Raw genomic sequence first — 10,052 nt, forward strand, 5'->3', positions numbered from 1 at the left:
AGTTCGTTTTGCACAGAATGGTCCCGAACCTCCTCTTCTGGGGTCCCTCAGCGGCGCTGGTGGCTCCTACACGCATCGAGTGTCCACGTTGGAGAAGCGCTTTCCATGGTGGACACCCATGCAGGCGTGCTCCCGAGTCCCGCATCTGAGTCCATTCACGCAGAATGCAGGACTCGGCCCTGCCCCCCGGCGCCACATTGTTGGATTTGATTGACAGCAGCGGGAGCCAATGGCTGCGCTGCTATCAATCTATCCAATCAGGACACAGGACACCAGCTAGAGATGGTGTGCTCATTCCCAGACAGAGGGTGACAGCATCCAGGTAAACTGGGGGACTGGGGGGCTGATGTCACAATGTAGAGTATAAGATTTCCTATCATCTGTGCCCAGTCTTGCCACACAGAGTTAATCCAGCTCTGAGCAATCCTCTTTTATTGTTCAGTGAAAATTAACAGACTTCCAGATAAAACCTGTCTAAATAAAAAGTCCATTCCTCTCTCCTTGCTTTGAGTGACAGGTTATTTACATATCTAGCGTGGACATGTTTATCATATGTTATGTTATGTTTATCATAATATGAGGTGATCCACAGTATAAAAAGTGAGGAATCCACCCCTCCCCCCACATAACACATCCTGGTAATATACAATGAACTGTGGACCTTTAACAACATAAAGTGATATGGTGTACAGTAACCTTAACAACTGTCTGGAACGTGATTTTTCATTGGCTGTCAGCAGGGCTTTATTTCAGGGGGAACTTGGGGGAACTCAGTTCCACCACCTCTGGCTCAGACCCTTTGGTGCCTGCTCACCACAATCACTTGTAAACACAGAAGTCCGGTTTCTGTGTATACAGTGACAGCTCTGCACTCTGTATAGAATGCAATTCTGGTATTTAATGCCCCTTTAAGACCCTTCTACTGTTTGTGAAATCTGAACAGGTCATGGTTGAGTTCCTGCACCTATTTTCTGAGAAAAAAAGCTCTGGCTGTCAGAGTTCAAAGTTGTACTAAAGGAAAATCAAAGACGACATGAGATGCGGTCTGTCACCAGCATTACCAGCGCAATCCCCCCTGGAGGGTTATTGTGCAACATGTTCATCCTGCTGCTGTTATTTCTTCTTCCACTTCCTTTCACAGACCAAGCTTTTGTTACCACTGACAGGGGTGCTTACAATGATCAGAATGTATCTATTTATGTAAAACCATTATCCCTAAAGGAAAACAGAACTTTTGCTGTAACTGCTTATAAATGATTAAAGTATTACTAAACCCAGGAACCTGCATTCCCTAAATCTGGTCTCCCACAGTACACAGAACATGGAACTACAACTATTTTAGTAAATATAGACTGCTAAATACTAGAGGTGCACCGAAATGGAAATTTCAGGACCGAAACGAAACCGAAATAAAAAAAAATGTCAGGTCGAAACCGAAAATGACTTTATTTTTTTTTAATAGTTGTATGTTAAAACACCACCCCCACCACCTGCCACCATCACCTCCTGCCACCATCAGCTCCTGCCGCCATCACCTCCTGCACCCACCACCCCCACCTCCTGCCACAATCGGCTTTTGCCACCATCACATTCTGCCAGCATTACCGCACCCACCTCCTGCCACCATTACCTTCTTCCACCATCACCTCATGCCCCCACCACCTCCTGCCACCATCACCTACTGCCACCACCAGCTTCTTTTTACCTTAAAGCTGGGCTGTGCTGGACATGGCTGGGCTCTGTGCTGCTGGGATCTGTGCTGCTGGGCTCTGTGCTGTGCTGGGCTCTGTGCTGTGCTGGGCTCTGCTGGACTGGACTGTCACTGCTCCGTCCTCTGCCTATGGCGAGTGCATTGCACGAGCCAACGAGTGTCACTGCCAAAGTGTCCCTCCTGAGTCCTCCTGACTCGATCGGCTATTCAAAAATGGCACCGGGTGGCGCCATTACGTATCTGCTTATGCGCCGCCCGGCTGAGCGGATACGATCTTCCCGAGCCCGAAGCCGGCCGGGCTCGGGAAAGCTTGTATCCGCTCGGCAGGGCGGCGCATCAGCAGATACGTAATGGCGCCACCCGGCGCCATTTTTGAATAGCCGATCGAGTCAAGAGGACTCAGGAGGCAGTGACACTCATTGGCTCGTGCAGAGGACGGAGCCGTGACAGCCCAGCGACCATTTGCACCCGATGCCCATTTTAAAGCTGTTTTGGCATGTCGCCAAAACAGCTGTTTTCGGCCGATAGGTATCGGCACCGATCTATTGGTGCATCCCTACTAAATACCTTTTCTTATCAGCAGTATATAGCAGTCTTGTGACTTCTATCAGTGGCTGGTTTACCACTTGCCATCTGAGCCATTTCTGACACTTTGCTCCAGCATGTAAAAACATTATATATATATTTTAGCAGAGACCCTATAGAATAAAATGGTGGGTGTTGCAATTTTTATGTCACATGGAATTTGTGCAGTGGTTTTTTTTGGGGGGAAAAAAAGACACTTTCATGAATTAAAAAACCCCCACTAAAGTCAGCCCCATTTTTTTTAATGTGAAAGATGATTGAACGCTGAGTAGATGCCTAACATGTCACGCTTTAAAACTGCATGTGCCCGGGGAATGTCGGCAAACTACGGTGCTTAAAATTCTCCATAGGCGATGCTTTAAATGCCTTTACAGGTTACCAGTTTAGAGTTGCACAGGAGGTCTGGTGCTGGAATTATTGCTCTCGCTCTGATGTTCACTACAATACCGCACGTGTGATTGATTTGATCGCTGTTTACATATGCGTGCGGGAGCAACGTATGCATTCGCATTTACGCATAAGCACGGTGGGACGGGGCGCTTTAAAAATAAAAGTATTATTATTTATTAGTTTATTTTCATACAAAAATACTTTTTCCTTTTTTTGTACTAACTTTATTGCTATCACAAGGGATGAACAACATCCCTTGTGATAGAAAACAAGGGGGGGAACTAATGCGCAAACCAGCCTAACCCGGGAAAAAATATATATAGTGGTACAAATAAATTAAAAGTTACAATCAAGCAGCAGCCACAACTAATAGTGCTCACGCACTGACAGCATATGATAGACAGGGGGATGTAGTGGCGCTTGCAAATACTAAAAACCGACAATAATTTAAAACAATAAAATATTCTAAACAATGATTCCTAAAGTATGAGAGTGAGTCCGTCCTCTACTGGGGTAAAAATGTGTAACACTCGAGGTCTATGCCCAAAGAATACCATCCAACATCAATAATTAGATGTGGAAGGAACTGCGAGTGAATAAATAATGAAATCCAATGGATAAAAGTGCCTGACTGGCCGCACAGTGTACATGGGATAATAATCCTTTTTTTTAAAAATATGTGTCATAAATCCTTAAAGTGCTTGATGAAAAACAAGTGCAAAGTGCTAATAATTAAAACAATAATAGCAGTGAATGAAAGCTCCAGCTCTCCTGGAAAGTAGTGGTTAATTACTAATTAGCAAACACATGCAGGAAAAAGCAACAACTGAAAAGAAGTCCAAAAATGCAAGTGTCCTACAAACCTAAACGGTTCAATCATAAAACTGTTGTTTTTCTGTGCAATGAAAAAGATATAATAATATAATAATAAAATAAAAAATAAAATAAAATATAAAATAAAAAAATAAAAAAATCATAAATAATAGTCCAAAAACAGATAGTACAATATCACTGCAGGATTAGTGATAGTGAATAAAACTATATCCAGTGCACAATCAAGTGATAATGAAATATTAAAAATAAAGTCCAAAGTGCAAAGTGCATCTGTGCTCCATTCAACAATTCAGATGATCAGTGGTTAATTCAGTGAAGACTTGTTACATTGTGCTCATTCAATGAAGACTTGTTACATTGTGCTCATATGTCTGTGAATCAAACCAGCCCGATTTTCCTCAGTGTGGGGATTATTTTTACCAGCCTCTTACCTTCTTGAGGCTTTTACCAAGCCTGTAACAGGAGCTGCTCTGCAGTCACATAGATAAAATCCAGGATCCAAAGACGGCTCACACTCCTCCCCATTCAGGCTCTCAAAAAGAAACACAGGAATGCCTCCATAGCATAAAACCACAGGATATCAGTTTAATAAAGAAAAACGAATACACTCACAAACATTGCTGTGTTAAACAGCGTGTGTACAATCGAGTGTCACCGCTCTGCGGCCGCAAAGCAAGTGACTTCACCAGCAAGCCCTCTGTGTCCTCCTCACGCGTATCGCGACAGCCCTACGTCGCTTAATCATAGGATCAACTTGTGATAGCATGGGCCATGACAGGTCCTCTTTATGGAGAGAGTTGGGGTCTATAAGACCCCAAATCTCCCCTCTGGCCTCCCACTAGAGCTGCACGATTCTGGCTAAAATGAGAATCACGATTTTTTGGGCTTAGAAGATAGATCACGATTCTCGCGGCATAACATCATCTTTCACATTAAAACAAAAAAAATTGGGCTAACTTTACTGTTTAGTTTTTTTTTTTTTTATTCATTGAAGTGCATTTTTTCCAAAAAATTGCATTTGAAAGAACGCTGGGCAAATACAGTGTGACAAAAAATATTGCAGCAATTGCCATTTTATTCCCTAGGGTCTCTGCTAAAATATAAATAATGCTTGGGGGTTCCAAGTCATTTTCTAGAAAAAAATATTGGCCCGGATTCAGATAGGAGATACGGCGTCGTATCTCTGAGTGCGGGCCGTCGTATCTATGCGCCTGATTCATAGAATCAATTACGCATAGATTTCCCTAAGATCCGACCGGCGTAAGTGTCTTACACCGTCGTATCTTAGGCTGCATATTTACGATGGCCGCTAGGTGGCGCTTCCGTATAGTTACGCGAGGAATATGCTAATTAGGTATTTACGCCGATTCAGAAACCGGCGCATTTTTTTACGTCGTTTACGTTAGGCTTTTTTCGGCATATAGTTACCCCTGCTATATGAGGCGTATCCTATGTTAAGTATGGCCATCGTTCCCGTGCCGAGTTTTGAAAATTTTACGTTGTTTGCGTAAGTCGTTCGCAAATAGGGCTGGACGTCATTTACGTTCACGTCGAATCCAATACGTCCTTGCGGCGTACTTTGAAGCAATGCACACTGGGATATTTCACGGACGGCGCATGCGCCGTTCACAAAAAATTTAAAATACGCGGGGTCATCTTAAATTTGAATAAAACACGCCCACAACATCCCCAATTGAATTAGGCGGGCTTACGCCGCCTCACATACGTTACGCCGCTGTAACTAAGGGCGCAATTTCTTTCTGCATACGGAACTTGCGCCCAAAGTTAGAGCGGCGTAACGTATCTGAGATATGTTACGCCCGCAGATAGATAGACGAATCTATCTGAATCCGGGCCAGTGATTTTAAAGCCGAGGTCCACACAAAAAGTGAACCTCCGCTTTTTGGAACCCCCCCCCCCCCCGGTGTCAAATTTGGCACCATTCAGGGGGAGGGGGTGCAGATTCCTGTGTATTACTGGCATTTGCACCCACTTCCGGGAATAGACTCCCACGGGAGTCACGCCCCTACGCGTCACCCCCCCGCTGTCTTCTGGGAAACACACAGGTCCCAGGAGACAGCGGGGACCAGTGAGGGAGTGCCACGCGGCTTGCGCATGCGCAGTAGGGAACTGGCAGTAAAGCCGCAACGCTTCACTTCCTGATTTCCTCACCAAGGATGGCGGCGGGGGCAGCCGAGAGATGAGCAATTGCTCGGCAATATCACAGTCTCTTATAAGTCGCTGATCATCGCCATTAGTAGTATAAAAATAAAAAAATAAAAGTTCTAGTACTTCCCGTAGTTTGTAGGCCAAAAAATGTGTAGCAGAATACATATTGGCCAAACTTGGCGGAAAAAAAATTATTTTTTAAATTTTTTATTGGATGTGTTTTATAGCAGAAAGTAAAAATTATACATTGTTTTTTCATTTTCTGGCTTTTTTTGTTTATATCGGAAAAAAAAAACCCAGAGGTGATCAAAAAACACCAAAAAAGCTCTATTTGTGTGAAAAATGATCTAAATCTCACCTGGGTACAGCGCTGCATGACCGCGCAATTGTCAGTTAAGGCAACGAAGTGCCAAATAGCAAAAAATGTCCCGGTCATGAAAGGGGAGCTGAAGAGGTTAAAGAAAGAAAAGGAATGCAGCCGCCACATCTAAGGACTGACACGTGATTGTTTATGGGGGTGGAACGCCAATGGAGGGCAAATAGAAGCGACAAAGGAGCGGATTTACTAAAACTGGAGAGTGGGGCTTCTGACTTCTCTTGTTCTATTAATAAGCTTTGACTAAAAAACCTGGAAGCTGATTGGTTCCTAGGCAGAGCTGCACCCCATTTCACACAATAAATGTCCGGGTGTCCCAACAATGTTTTCTCTAGGAAGAGCAAATCAAGGCAACACATTCCCACACTGGAATCAGCAATGGAGAGGAGCATAGTGTCAGCCCGGCCAACCACTGCCCACCCACTATACAATCTGATTGTACAATCTGACCAACGCTATGTAATAGAAGACACACCTATACAGTTTGTATGTAGGCAGACGATTGTACAATCAGATTGGGTGGTGTATGCACGCCAATACAGGCCCTTCTCCCAGGACAGGATGGATGCTTCCATTTTTAATCCAAGTTTCTAATAACAAATACCAACAGCTGAGAATGAAACAAATCGCCAACTGATTGCTAGGAGTCCGAGGAATCTAACATCTGGAATCATTCCCTCAACTAGATGGATACAATGTAACTAGATGGGTACAATGTAACTAGATGGGTACAATGTAACTAGATGGATACAATGTAACTAGATGATACAATGTAACTAGATGGGTACAATGTAACTAGATGGATACAGCGTAACTAGATGGGTACAGCGTAACTAAAGGATACAATGTAACTAAATAATACAATGTAACTAGATGATACAATGTAACTAGATGGGTACAGCGTAACTAAAGGATACAATGTAACTAAATAATACAATGTAACTAGATGATACAATGTAACTAGATGGGTGCAATGTAACTAGATGGATACAATGTAACTAGATGGGTGCAATGTAACTAGATGGGTACAATGTAACTAGATGGATACAGCGTAACTAGATGGGTACAATGTAACTAGATGGGTACAGCGTAACTAAAGGATACAATGTAACTAAATAATACAATGTAACTAGATGATACAATGTAACTAGATGGGTGCAATGTAACTAGATGGGTACAATGTAACTAGATGGGTACAATGTAACTAGATGGGTACAATGACACTAGATGGGTACAATGACACTAGATGGGTACAATGACACTAGATGGGTACAATGTAACTAGATGGGTACAATGTAACTAAATAATACAATGTAACTAGATGATACAATGTAACTAGATGGGTACAATGACACTAGATGGGTACAAAGACACTAGATGGATACAATGTAACTAGATGGGTGCAATGTAACTAGATGGGTACAATGTCACTAGATGGATACAATGTAACTAGATGGATACAATGTAACTAGATGGGTACAATGTAACTAGATGGATACAGCGTAACTAGATGGGTACAATGACACTAGATGGATACAATGTAACTAGATGGGTACAATGACACTAGATGGGTACAATGCCACTAGATGGGTGCAATGTAACTAGATGGGTACAATGTCACTAGATGGGTACAATGTCACTAGATGGGTACAATGTAACTAGATGGGTGCAATGTAACTAGATGGGTACAATGTAACTAGATGGGTACAATGTAACTAGATGGGTACAATGTAACTAGATGGGTACAATGTCACTAGATGGGTACAATGACACTAGATGGGTACAATGTCACTAGATGGGTACAATGACACTAGATGGGTACAATGACACTAGATGGGTACAATGTAACTAGATGGGTACAATGTAACTAGATGGGTACAATGTAACTAGATGGGTACAATGTAACTAGATGGGTACAATGTAACTAGATGGGTACAATGTCACTAGATGGGTACAATGACACTAGATGGGTACAATGTCACTAGATGGGTACAATGACACTAGATGGGTACAATGTAAGTATATGGATACAATGTAACTAAAGGATACAATGTAACTAAACAATACAATGTAACTAAATGAGTACAATGTAAGTAGATGATACAATGTAACTAAAGGATACAATGTAACTAAATAATACAATGTAACTATAGGGTACAATGTAAGTAGATGATTGCAGTGTGAGTAGATGAATCCAGTAGAAGTGATAAGTATGGGTGAGATGAGGGTGAGATGGGGGATGATGGTGAGAAGACTGCATGCAGATTGGACGGTTGGAGCCACCCCTGGTAACCCCCATCCCCCCCATGTATAGTAATAGAGGAGCCCCCTTCCCTCACACTCCGGGGACCCCAATGAAGGAGAAGACATAAGAAGACGCACCGTGCTGTCCGGCTCCTCGCTCCTCCGTCTCCCGGGAAGGTCAGCGGTCCCTGTGTCGGTCGGCTGTACTCGCCCCCCCGGTAATCCCCTTCTCCATCACTGTCCTCCGCACGGCTCACTGACCACACACACAAGGATGCCGGGGCGGAGTTCACACTACATCGGTGACGCCGCCTGCATGCCGGCCAATTAGAAAGCGAGGAGGCCACACACAGAGACACGCCCGCTAGCTGAGATTGATTGATGTTTGTGGGAGCCAATGGAAAGAAGAGAAGAACGCCTGTCAGCCAATAGGATGGCTACGATGCAAGAGACGTAGAATCAATATTGTGTACGAGGAGGATTAGCGGTTTTGGTCCATTTCTGCTGAGAGATGATGGAGAGCGAATGATGGGAGTGAATGTTCACATTCCAACATTCACACCTCAACATTCACACCTCATTCATACTTCATCACTCACACCTCATTACTTACTCTACAACATTCACACTCCATCAGTTACTTTTTTCCATCATTCACACTCCATTATTCATCATTCACACTCCATCACTTACTTTCCATCATGCACACTTTATTATTCATTCATACTCAGCCATACTCCACCTCCATACTCCATCATTCATTCTCCACCTCCAAACTCCATCATTCATTCTCCACCATTCATAGTCCATCATTCATAGTCCATCATTCATACTCCACCATTCATACTCCACCTCCAAACTCCACCATTCATACTCCATCATTCATACTCCACCTCCAAACTCCATCATTCATACTAGACCATTCATAGTCCACCATTCATACTCCACCATTCATACTCCACCTCCAAACTCCATCATTCATTCTCCACCATTCATACTCCACCATTCATACTCCACCATTCATACTCCATCATTCATACTCCACCATTCATACTCCACCATTCATACTCCACCATTCATACTCCACCATTCATACTCCACCATTCATACTCCACCATTCATACTCCATCATTCATACTGCACCATTCATACTCCATCATTCATACTCCACCATACTCCATCATTAATACTCCATCATTCATACTCCACCATTCATACTCCATCATTCATTCTCCACCATTCATACTCCACCATTCATACTCCATCATTCATACTCCACCATTCATACTCCACCATTCATACTCCACCATTCATACTCCATCATTCATACTCCACCATTCATTCTCCACCATTCATACTCCACCATTCATACTCCACCATTCATACTCCACCATTCATACTCCATCATTCATACTCCACCATTCATACTCCACCATTCATACTCCACCATTCATACTCCACCATTCATACTCCATCATTCATACTCCACCATTCATACTCCACCATTCATACTCCACCATTCATTCTCCACCATTCATACTCCATCATTCATACTCCACCATTCATACTCCATCATTCATACTCCACCATTCATACTCCACCATTCATACTCCATCATTCATACTCCACCATTCATACTCCACCATTCATACTCCACCATTCATACTCCATCATTCATACTCCACCATTCATACTCCACCATTCATACTCCACCATTCATTCTCCACCATTCATAGTCCACCA

The 10,052-nt window shown here is 43.2% G+C and overlaps 1 protein-coding gene across 1 annotated transcript in view; it reads right to left on the minus strand.

Annotated features, from left to right (window-relative positions):
• WASF3 (WASP family member 3) overlaps nt 1–8,591 on the minus strand; it is a 97,356-nt gene extending 88,765 nt beyond the window's left edge. The window contains exon 1 of the mRNA XM_040340491.1: nt 8,448–8,591. The gene's annotated coding sequence lies outside the window, so the exon portion shown is untranslated. The remainder of the gene's footprint in view (nt 1–8,447) is intronic.
• Between the last annotated feature and the right edge of the window lie 1,461 nt (nt 8,592–10,052).

Source organism: Rana temporaria, chromosome 2, assembly GCF_905171775.1.
Source record: "Rana temporaria chromosome 2, aRanTem1.1, whole genome shotgun sequence".
Classification (NCBI taxonomy): Eukaryota; Metazoa; Chordata; class Amphibia; order Anura; family Ranidae; genus Rana; species Rana temporaria.